The sequence below is a fragment of the Carcharodon carcharias genome, chromosome 12 (assembly GCF_017639515.1).
Source record: "Carcharodon carcharias isolate sCarCar2 chromosome 12, sCarCar2.pri, whole genome shotgun sequence".
In the NCBI taxonomy this organism is placed as follows: domain Eukaryota; kingdom Metazoa; phylum Chordata; class Chondrichthyes; order Lamniformes; family Lamnidae; genus Carcharodon; species Carcharodon carcharias.
Genome location: NC_054478.1, coordinates 84,007,786 through 84,020,103, shown reverse-complemented (window position 1 = coordinate 84,020,103; position 12,318 = coordinate 84,007,786).

The following is a 12,318-nucleotide window of genomic DNA, read 5'->3' as shown; positions in this document are numbered from 1 at the left end:
GACTCGTAAAATGATGCACGGTGGCGTCAGGCAGGCGTCCTGATGTCACAGCGCGTCATTCCGAACTGTCAAAGGCTTATTAAGGCCATCTAAATAATCATTATAACAATTAACAGGGCTGCCCATCCAATCTTAAGGTTGGTGGCAGGTGAAGAGCCTAGGTGGCCTTCACATTTTTCATGGAACCTCATCCACGGGTGGGATGAGATTTCATGAAAGTTTCATTAATTAAATAAATATTTTTATCAAAATTCATGAACATGTCCCAGCTCATGTGACACTGTCACATGAAGTAACATGTCTTAAAATATTTTTTTTATTTAAATTTTTAAAACTTAAACTAATCTTCCTGAGGAAGATTTCTGCGCTCCTCTGCACATGCCCCAACTCAGGGAATCCATCCCCCCCGCCCGGGCCGGAACAGAGAGTACTCAGCGCTGCTGGGCAGGCCTTAATTGGCCCGCCTACGTAAAATGGCAGCGTGGCCCCAATCGGGGGCCTGTAAGGTTCACACCCACCCCCGCACAACACTCCCAACGGGGGGGAAAATTTCTGCCCATGATCTTATTGAATGGTGGGGCAGGCTCAAAGGGCTGAATGGCTGAATCCTGCTCCTAAGTCCTATGGTCCTATGTAAGTGACGTAGAACTTGAACCCTACATAACACTTTTTTCAGTACCAATGGTAACAGGTGGAAGCTGTAAATAAAACTGTAGTGACTTGATTGTCGGTAAACCATTAGAGTCCTTTACTGTTACTTACAAGGTCACCTATATCACTGACCAACCTTGGTTCTGTAGTCTTTTGTAAATGTAGTTAGATCACTGGCTAAAGACCTACTGGCAAATTTTGTTTGACTGGCTATGGTTGAAGATCTTGATTTATAGCAGTGATCTTCAGTGTCTTGATGCTGATCTAAATATTGGAAACTGGTAGATTATTTATTCCTTGAGCCTGTGGCATTAGCAGATATTCTAGGAGCCTGTTAAAAAAGAACATAAGAAATAGGAACAGGAGTAGACCATTTGGACCCTCAAGCCTGCTCCGCTATTCAATAAGATCATGGCTGATCATCTTGTGTTTCAATTTCCACATTCCCATCTAATCCCGATAACCTTTCATTCTCTTGCCTAACGAGAATCTACCTCTGCCTTAAAAATATTCAATGACCCTGCCTCCTCCACCTTCTAAGGCAGAGAGTTCCAAAGTCGCACAACTCTCAGAGAAAAAAAATTCCCTCATCTCTGTCCCAAAAGGGTAATCCCTAATTTTAAAACAGTGCCCCTTAGTTCTGGACTCACCCACAAGAGGAAACATCCTTTCGACGTTCACCTTGTCAAGGCCGTTCAGGATCTTGTATGCTTCAATCAAATCATCCCTAGCTCTTCTAAACTCCAGTGGAAACAAGCCCAGTCTGTCCAGCCTTTCCTCATAAGACAACCCATTCATTCCAGGTATCAATCTAGTAAACCTTCTTTGAACCATCTCCAATGCATTTGCATATTTCCTTAAATAAGGAGACCAAAACTGCACACAGTATACAAGATGTGGCCTCACCAATGCGTTGTATAACTGAAGCATCACACCCTTTTATGTTCAATCCATCTCGTAATAAAGGATAGCATTCAACTTCACATTTTCCCACATTCAAATCCATTTGCCAGATCTTTGCCCACTCACTCAACCTATCTATATCTCTCTGCAACCTCCTCATGTCCTCTTCACAACATACTTTTCTACCTATCTTTGTGTCATCTGCAAATTTAGCTACCATGTCTTCACTTCACTCATCTAAGTCATTGATGTAAACCGTAAAAAGTTGCGACCCCAGCACAGACTCCTGTGGAACTCCACTCGTCATATCCTGCCAATCAGAAAAAGACCTATTTATGCATACTCTTTGCTTTCTGCCAGCCAGCCAATCATCTTTCCATGCTAATATGTTACCCCCTACACCATGTGCTTTTATTTTCTGTAATAAACTTTGATATGGCACCTTATCAAATGCCTTCTGGAAATCCAAGTACAGTACATCTACAGGCTCCCCTTTACCAACTACACATGTTACTCCTTCAAAAAACTCCAATAAATTGGTTAAACATGATTTTCCTTTCATAAAGCCATGCTGACTCTACCCAATTGCCTTGAGCCCTTCTAAGTGCCCAGCTATAACCTCCTTGATGATCAATTCTAACAACTTCCCCACAACAGACGTCAAGCTCATCGTTTACTGTTTTTTGCCTCCCTTCCTTGAATCGAGGGGTTATATTTGCTACTTTCCAGTCTGATGGAACCTTTCCAGAATCGAGCAAAATTTGGAAAATTAACACCAGTGCATCAACTACCTCATTAGCCACCTCTTTTAAGACCTCAGGATGTAGTCCATCGGGACCAGAATACTTGCCAGCCTGCAGCTCCATCAGTTTGCTCAGTACCGTTTCCCTAGTGACTTCAATTTCACCAAGTTCCTCTCTCCCATTCACTTCCTGATTTGCAGCTATTACTGGAATGTTTTTTTGTATCCTCTGTAGTGGACACAGAAGCAAAATATTTGTTAATTTCTTCTGCTATTTCCTTATTACCTATTATTAACTCCCCACTGTCACTGTCTAAAGGACCAACACTCAAATTTACTTACACTTTTCCTTTTAAATACCTGTAGAAACTCTTGCTATCTGTGTTTGCATTTCTAGCTAGCTGCCTCTCATATTCTAATTTCTTTCTCCTGATTAACCTTTTAATCTCTCTGCCGTTCTTTATATTCTGTCTGGTCATCTGTCCTGCCACTCATCTTTGTGGAGTTGTATGCTTTTTCCTTAAGTTTGATGCTTTCCTTAACATCTTTAGTTAACCACAGATGGTGGGTCCTCCCCTTAGAATTTTTCTTTATATTGGGAATGTACTTATTCTGAATATCCTGAAATATCCCTTAAATGTCTGCAGCTGCTTCTCTGTTGATCTATTCTCTAGCCTAATTTCCCAGTTCACTTCAGCTAGTTCAGCTTTCTTCCCCACATAGTTGCCCTTATTTAAGTTTAAGATACTAGTTTTAGACCCACTCTTCTCCCTTTCAAAATGGTTACCTTGCCTCATCGGAAGACCAGGATTCAGGATATCAGCAGATAATGCAGGTGCTTTGCAGTATCCTTATGCTCCTCAGGTTTTTCCAGCATTTCATTTGAGGAACATATAGTTTCATGGAAGCATCCAGATACTAGAATGGCTTGATATCAATGTTAACTAACAGATGTGACACCTGGTCCAGCCTTTCTATTTTCACTTCCTATATGATTATCCATAGGAATTATTTGGGAGTACCTGACACAAGATGTTCTAATGATGAGAAACAAGGATTCCCAAAAATACAAAGAAATTCCTGTTTGTGCAATCTATCGCATTCTCTCCATTTGTGTCCTAAATGGTATAGGATGTAAAGCTAAGGTTCTTATATTGGATAGATTGGTGTGTGCAATGTGCTGAATGCCATCCCTCAAATAGTGTGGTTACTGCTCATGCTTCTGCAACCCAGATAGAACATCAGCGAGGTCAGTGTGTCACAGATATAAATAAACATAGCAATTTTTTTGGCACATGAAAAGTGCAAGGATAACCAAAATAAGAGCACCACTTAGGGGCAATGTTGTACTTGAGAAGGAGGGAATGATAGTGATGCTTAATGAATAATTTATCTCATATTTAACAGAGAAAAATGAAAGTGGGTAGTAGGGGTTTCAAAGTAGGAAGTGAAGGAACCACTCCTTGAGATAAAAATGAAATTGCATTTTGGAGAAAGTTTAATGTAACTAAATGTAGCATAAGTACTAGGCCTAAATGGCATGCAACCCAGAATTCAGGATATGTGAATGGAGGAATTAACCAGAATTCCCCAAAAGGCCTTTGGAAATATTGAGTTGTGCCAAAAGTCAAAGACAGATGAAGTAGGGAAAGTGTTAAAACAGACGATTATAGGCCAGTTGCTCTTGCTTCATTTTGGTACAATTTCAGCCCACAATACAGAACAAAATTAATGAGCACTGAGAAAGGCAATGACTAATCAGGGACAGTCAGAATTAATTTGCAATGGGCAGATTGTGGTTGATTAATTACATTTTTGAGGTAATCATGATTGTATAGATAAAGAGAATGCAGTGAATGTCGTATGTTCTAATTTTTAGAAGAAGTTTGATAAGATGCCAGATGAGAAACAAAATTAAGGCACATGGTAGTAACAAAAATGTAGCCGTGTGGAGAGAGAAATGGCTTTGGTTTGGAAATGAAGGGTGGGGTGAATGGATGCTTGGTGAGGTGAGCTGAGGTCACATTTGGAGCATTGTGACAGTTTTGGTGTCCTTACTTGAGAAACAATACAATAGCATTAGAAGCAGTTCAGTGAAGATTCACTCAATTGATTCCTGGGATGAAAGGGTTATTTTATGGGGAAAGTTTGGACAGGCTGGGTCTGTATCTATTAGACTTTAGAAGAATGAGAGGTGATCTTATTGAAACATATAAGATGCTGAGGGGAATTGACAAGAGTGGATGATGAGAGGATGTATCCCCTGTATGATAGACTAGAACCAGGAGACATAGTTTAAAAATCTGGGGTCTCCGATTTAAGACAGAGATGAGGAGAATTTTTCACTTAGAGGGTCGTTGGTTTATGGAATTCTCTTCCCCGGAAAACAAAGGAGGCAGGGTCATTGAATATTTTTAAGGCTGAGTTAGATAGATTTTTGATTGACAAGGGAATCAAAGGATGCAGCAGGAATATGGAGTTGAGGCCACAGCCAATTAGCCATGATCTTATCAAGTGGCAGAACAGGCTCAAAGAGCCAAATGGCCTTCTCCTGCTCCTGATTCATATGGTCGTATATATTTATGCTTCCAGGTTAGTGTGATATGGGTCGTAGTGGTGTGCGCCAGGGACCAGGGCCTTTATTATCCATTTCTACAATGACTTGGACACAGGCACAAGAGGAATGGCACTGAACTTTCCTGGTATCAGATTCTGGAATGTGGCAAACTGAGGAAAATGTAAGAAGGCATTCAAAGGATTAGCAGAGTAAAATGGATGATAGGATACATTCAATACAGAGAAATACAAAGTACATTTTGGGAAAAAGAACAGTAAAAGGAAGAATATCTGACAGAATTGCTCTTCAGTTGCAGATACACAAATCAATGTTGGGAGAACAGATCAAAATGCCTTGAAAAAGGCAAGTAAGATTCTGGCTTTTATATGTAGACACATTGAATATACAGGCAAGGAAATTATGTTGAATTAGTACAAGAAGTGTTTGTTCCTAGTAATCACATTTTGGGCACCTAATTATGGGTGAATATTACAAAAATGGACAATATGACAAAAAATGGCAGAATAGCATGAAAACAGGAACAAAAGTTATAAAGGTTGGAAAGATTGGCTTTTTCATGGGAATTAAGAAGGTTGAGTTGTTTGAAGCTTTCAAAGTTGAATGACTTTATGAACATACAAGAAACTGATAGCCAGAAAATGCCTACTACTGGCCCATCTAGCATGTCCTACACGATATGATATCCTGTGCATCAGAATACATGCACCCCCAACTACCGTGTAATCTTCTGGGATAGAATGCAAAAAAGATTAAAAACGCATGTCAAGAAAGAGAAAATCTGGAAAAGTACCTCCTGACACCTCTGGGTGATTATAACTCTATCTCTTGTATCTGCCCTCGCCAGAAACAGGTCCAGCTCTCGCTTGAAGGAACTCAGCAAATCATTGTTCGCCTTATGTTCAGGAGCATACTCCACACCTCCAATATTCTCTGTGAAATGAATCACCACCTAATATCTAACCTAGATCTGCCTTTACACAATTTGGGATATACCCTTGGTCCCCCCCAAATCTATTTAATAAAATCTAGACTTTTCGTCATTGTATCAACCCCTGATCCATGCTTCTCAAAACCCTGAGCCTAAAGTTTTAAACATTGAATCAATTTTGTAATTCCTCCTTTGTGCCCTTTCCAAAATCTCATTATTATGTATCAAGAGCGGGGAACAAAGCTGGACAGAGTGTTCTAGCTGAGGGCTAACCAAGGTAATATACAAGGACAAAACGGTTTGTTTTGTTATATAGTGTATTGTCCTGCAAGTCTGACCTTGTTATCCAATGTTTATTCAACATTGTTGATAAACTTCAGGAAATCTAGGCACTAAAACACCCAGATCTCTTTCTGTCTCCCTTGGCTTTAGTATTTTTCCTTGAAGGGTGCATGTCTGTGCAGCATTTGTCTTGCCCATATAGATAACACTGCACTTTTCTAAGTTAACCATTTGCTGGTCACTAGCCCAATCCCAGAGCACATCTATATCAGCTTGTAGAAATTGAACATTGCTCACTGTCCTTCTGCTTGCACACATCTTGGTAATATTTGGAAACTTGCCCCAACACCTATATCTAGACTAAACCTGAGTGTTCACAAATTTGCTGTTATCTTTGAACTAGGGATGAGCTTCCAACCACATATCTAACCCATTACCCAGATTGCCTATTTCCACCTCCATAGCATTGCTTACCTCTCCCTGGCTCAGATCATCTGCTGCCGAAGCCCTCATTCAAACCTTTGTTATCGATAGACTTGACTATTCCAATGCACTCCAGGCTGGTCTCCCACATTCTACCCTTTGTAAGATTGAGTTTGTCCAAAACTCTGCTACCTGTGCCCTTACTCATTCTATGTCCAGTTTAATATGATTATAAGAAATAAGAGCAGGAGTAGTCTATTCAATAAGGGCATAGCTGATCTGATTGTGGTCTCAATTCTACTTTCCTACCTTGACTCCCTTTGTTGATCAAATTTCTGTCCAACTACCTCTTCAATATATTCAATGACCACTGCTCTCTGTAGAAGAGAATTCCAAAGCTAATAATCCTCTGAGAGAAGAAATTCCTCCTCATCTCTGTCTTATGTGGGAAACCTCTTATTTTGAAACTGTGTTCCCTAGTCCTAGATTTCCCCATGAGGGGAAACATCCTCATAAAATAAACCCTGTCAAGCCCCATCCGAACCTTATATGTTTCAGTAAGATCACCTCCCATTTTTCTAAACTCCAATGAGTGTAGGCCCAACCTACTCAATCTTTCCTCATAAGACAACCCCTTTCTCCCAGGTTCTCCCGAGTGAACCTTCTTTGAACTGCCTCCAACTCAAGTATATCCCTCCTTAAGTAAGAAGACCAAAACTGTACACAATGCTTGAGTGTGGATTCACCAATGTCCTGTACAATTGGAGCAAGACATCCCTACTTTTCTACTCCACTTCCTTTGCAATAAAGGCCAACAGTCCATTTGCCTTCCTAATTTACTTGCTTTAACTGCATACTAACTTTTTGGGCAGGATTTTTTAGGTTGGCTTGCGGGCACGATTGGCAGGAGCAACCGGGGAACGGATTGCCGCCCATCATTGGTCCCCACACTGAAATGCTCAGCACTGCCGGGGTGGGGACAGGCACTGATGTAAGCATGGGAATGCGGAATGAAAGCTCCCTGAAGACAAGAGAGCTACCTTAGGGAGCTGAAGAATTTAAAACCAGTAAATAAAGATGTTAAAATCCAGAAAAAAATGTCCACACATCAGAATCAGTCATCCGAACACACACACAATGAAAATTCTGTCCATATATTTTTACTTTTTTTAATTTTAATAACGGAAACTTCATCCCACCCTTGGGTGAGGTTTCATCAAAAAGGCAAAGTCTGCCTGGCAGTTTTGCCAGTCCACCAACTCTAAGGTTGGACAGACCACGAAAAATCGGGGACAATTGGAACTTTAGTGGGCTTAATTGCTCTCTTAATTGTTGGTGGACACGCTTCTGACATTTGCGCATGCCCGCTGACTGAAATATTGCGCAAGTGCGGAATGACGGTGGGACACTCACCCAACATCATCATGCACTATTTTGTGATTTATATACATGGACACTGCAGCATTCTGTAGTCTCTCTCCATTTAAATACTATTTTGCTTTTCTATTCTTCCTATCAAAGTGGATAACCTCACATTTTCCAACATTATACTCCATCTGCCAAATTTTTGCCCACTTACTTAACTTAGGTATATCCGTTTGCAGATTCTTTGTGTCCTCCTCACAACTTGCTTTCCTACCTGTCTTTGTATTGTCAGCAAATTTGGTTACAAAACAGTCAGCCCCTTCATCCAAGTTATTAATATAGATCGTAAAGAGTTGAGGCCCCAGAACCGATCCCTGTGGCACTTCACTAGTTACAGTTTGCCAACCTAAAAATGATCCATTTATCCCATCTCTCTTCCTGTTAGTTAGCCAATCCTCTATCTTTGCTAATGTATTAACCCCAACACCATGAGCTCTTATCTTGTGTAGTAACCTTTTGTGTCGCACCTTATCGAATACCTTTTTGGAAACCCAAATAAAGTACATCTAATGGTACCCCTTTATCCATCCTTCTTGCTACACCCTCAAAGAACAGCAAAAAATATGTCAAACACGATTTCTCACAGTCTTATTTCTCCCTCTTATTGTTTAGTCATCCTCTGCTAATTTCTAAAATTTGCCCAATCTTCTGCCCATCTGCCCATTTTATCTTTGCAGAATTGTATGTTTTTTTTTCAATTTGATACCATCCTTAATTTCCTTAGTTAGCCATGGATGAAGCATCCTTCTCATAGAGTCTTTCTTTCTCATGGAATATATCTTTGTTGAGATCTATGAACCATCCCTTTAAATGTCTGCTACTGCTTCTCTACTATTTCACCTTTTAACTTAATTTCCCATTAAGCATTAGCCAACTCTGTCTTCATTATCTTGTAGTTGCCTTATTTATGTTTAATACTCTAATTTGAGACTGACTTCTCACACTCAAACTAAATGTGAAATTCTATCATGTTATGATCACCCTTACCTAGAAGATCCTTTACTCTTAGGTCATTAGTCACCAGTCTAAAATAGCTTGTTCCCAGGATGGTTCCACAATATATAGTTCTAAAACATTGTCTTGCATATACTCTAAACTCTTCATCCGGGCTACCTTTGCCAATTTGATTCATCCAATGTATACAAAGATTAAAATATTCCATTATTTTTACAGCACCTTTCTTACTAGCCCCCATTATTTCTTGATTTATACTTTGTCCTACAGTGTAGCTACAATCTGGGGGCCTATAAACTGCTTCCACTAGTGATTTCTTTCTTATTTCTTACCTCCACCCAAGCTGACCATACAACTTAATCCTCTGAATGAGGATCATTTCTCACTGCTGTACTGATCCCATCATTTTTAACAGATCTATCCCACATCCTTTTCCTTTCTTCCTGGCCTTCCAAAATGTCAAGTACCCTTGAATTTGCAGGTCACAGCTTTGGTCACTTTGCAATCATGTCCCTGTTATGAAAATCATATAATACTAATTTATTTCTATTCGTGCTATCAATTTATCCATCTTATTATGAATGCTATGAGCTTTTGGGGAAGGAGTCTTTAATTCTCTTGTTTAGCCATTTTTCTGCCTTATTTGCTGGTGCAGTCTTATGTTTGTACGTTATGTCCCCTTCTGTCACACTCTGGTTATCATCACCACTATTGCCTTGCCCTTTATTAACTTTCCAAATCTCCCCTCACGTGAATTCTCCACTCATTCATCAATTATTTAATTTAAATCGCTCTCTCTAGGGGAGACTTTTCTCCTGCCAGGTGGGCCAGTTGGGAACGGGTACAGAGTTAATCACCGCCCACAATCCGCTGCATGCCGCCATTTTACATGGGCGAGCCAATTAAGGCCCGCCCAGCTTGACGTGGACACAGAAGCGCTCAGTGCTACCTCTGCAGGCTGGGGAGGAGGGAGAGTCGGGGCCTGTGCTCTTTTGCATATGCGCGTGAAAGAGCTCAGAAATCTCCCTGAGGCAGCTATGTGCCTCAGGGAAATTAAGTTAAGTGCAAAAGATGTTAAAAATAAAAAAATAAAATTATTCAGATATGGCCCCTCATGTGACAGTGTCACATGAGCTGGGACATGTTTATGAATTTTAATAAAAATTTTTATTTAAGTTATAAACCCTTCATGAAACCTCATCCTGCCCATGGATGAGGTTGCATGAGAAATGCAAAGGCCGCCTGGGCTCTTTGCCTGCCCACCGACATTAAAGTTGGACGCGCAGCCCTGACAATTGCTTTAATTAGGTTATTAATGGCCTTAACAAGCCTTTGACAGTTCAGCGAGCGCACAGCCGACTCTGGTGCATGCCTGGCGAATGGAAGATCAGAATGACACGCAGTGACGGTGACACGCATGGCCGATGTCACCACGTGTCAGCGTGTGGGGCCGACCAGAAGATTCTGCCCCTAGCCTTAGTTATTTGGTTTTGCTAGGACTCTGGCCCCAGCACACTTCACGTGAAGGTCATCCCAATGGGACTGCTCTCTCTTTCTGCAGTACTGTTGCCTGTGCCCCATGAGTTGAAACCCATTTTTCCCACACCAATCTTTGTGCCACACATTCAACTTTACCTCTCACCTCTGTGCCCACTGACCTACATTGGCATCCGGCCAAGCAATGCCTGAATTTTTAAAATTCTCATCTTTGTTTTCAAATCTCTCCATGGTCTCTACCCTCCCTATCTCTCTAATCTCCTCCAACTCCATAGCTCTGCAAAATAACTCCAATCATCTAATTCTGACCTTTTGGGCATCCTCAATTTTAATCATCCCACCATTAATGTGCCTTCATCTGCCTAGAGCTTAAGTTCTGGAATTCACTTGCTCAATATTTCTGCCTTGCTACCTCTCTTCTTCCATTAAAATTCTCCTCAAAAGCTATCTATTTGACCAAGCTTTTGACCATCTGTCTAATATATTTTTATGTGGCTCAGTTTCTTAAGTTTGTTTTATAATACTCATGTGAAACATCTGGGGACATTTTAATACAATAAATGTATAATATAAATCTAAGTTGTTGTGAATCATTAATGAAAATAGTAAAAAAAAGGACCTATTAAGAGTAAATAGTGAGTTTTTTTTTCCAGAAATTTGTGAATTGGGTACGGGGGCATAGACTGGATATATTTTGTCATTGGGGCAGTCTATAATATTTCAAATGAAATTGTGTAAGTATTTGAAAAGAGGAAAAACGTAAAGATGTAGGGAGAGGGCAGGCAAATAGGGTTACAACAGAGATCACTGACTGAAAATCTAGCACAGGTGCAAGGCCTATATGGCGATATTCTTTGCTGAAATCTTACTAGTTCTATAATTGACATGAATGTTCAGTAACAGCTCAAGGGATCATTTTCTTCAGGTTTTTCTGGTTGTGAATTTCATCCTTTCCACCTACGCTTAAAAAATTTTTTAAGCTTTATTCTTTGCAAAGGACAATTTGCTTGTTAAGCAGGGTAAATTTGTCTTAAATAATTGTAAGCATGTAAGCCAAAATCCCAGTTTGTCTAAACCTTAGTTTTAAAGTAAGCATGAGTCATTCCTTTTTCATCAATGCAGAATTTGTCCCAGGAGTCAAAAGAACAGGCAGCATGTACCTAAGAAAAAGCTTTTTACAGTCTTTCCTGTCATTTGCAACTATAAGGGCTGGTGTTTAACTCCGTGTAAGTGAACGAGTTTTGAGTGAGTTAAAATCTTGCTTGGTATGTCAATGAAGTCACTTTCTCATCTGTTCCCTACTTCCTCCAACTCTTTTTAGCTTCAGTCAGGGTGAGTGATTCAGACTGGATTCAGTTCCCCAGGCACTTTAAACTTCCTAGTATCTCACCTGCTTTTTACAGGTGCGCCCATGTGTTAATAGTGGACTATTTGGACAGCATTACAACTGAACCAGAGCCTTCTTACATACAAACATTTCCCAGTTGGAGTTACTGGTAAGCAATTGATTGAGAGACGTTAATTTTCTTCCCCCGCCACCTCTGAGCATTAAAGTCAATTGGAGTGTCCTGTCGCTTTCCCTACTCAGCAAAGAACAGAAATTAACCATAAATCAGACATTTCCAGTTGCACAGAGATCAGGGGATCTGACTTCCACTGGTTAGAATAGGAAAAAAGCACAAAAGGTACTAGGTTGCATGAGAAAATGGATATTTACTATTTTCCTACAAGTATAATTGATATGGAATGATATGGTGGGATTACCTATTTGGTAGAGTTTTCTTAATTTTTTGATTTACTTTGCTACCTCCACCCAAGATTCTACCAATTTGTCACTGCAAGAGTAGAATTTCTCTTTTGGGGGGATTAGGGGAAGAGCATAGTGCTCAGTGAGTAATCTGTTTCGTTTAGTGTCAGATCACATTAAACTAGTGG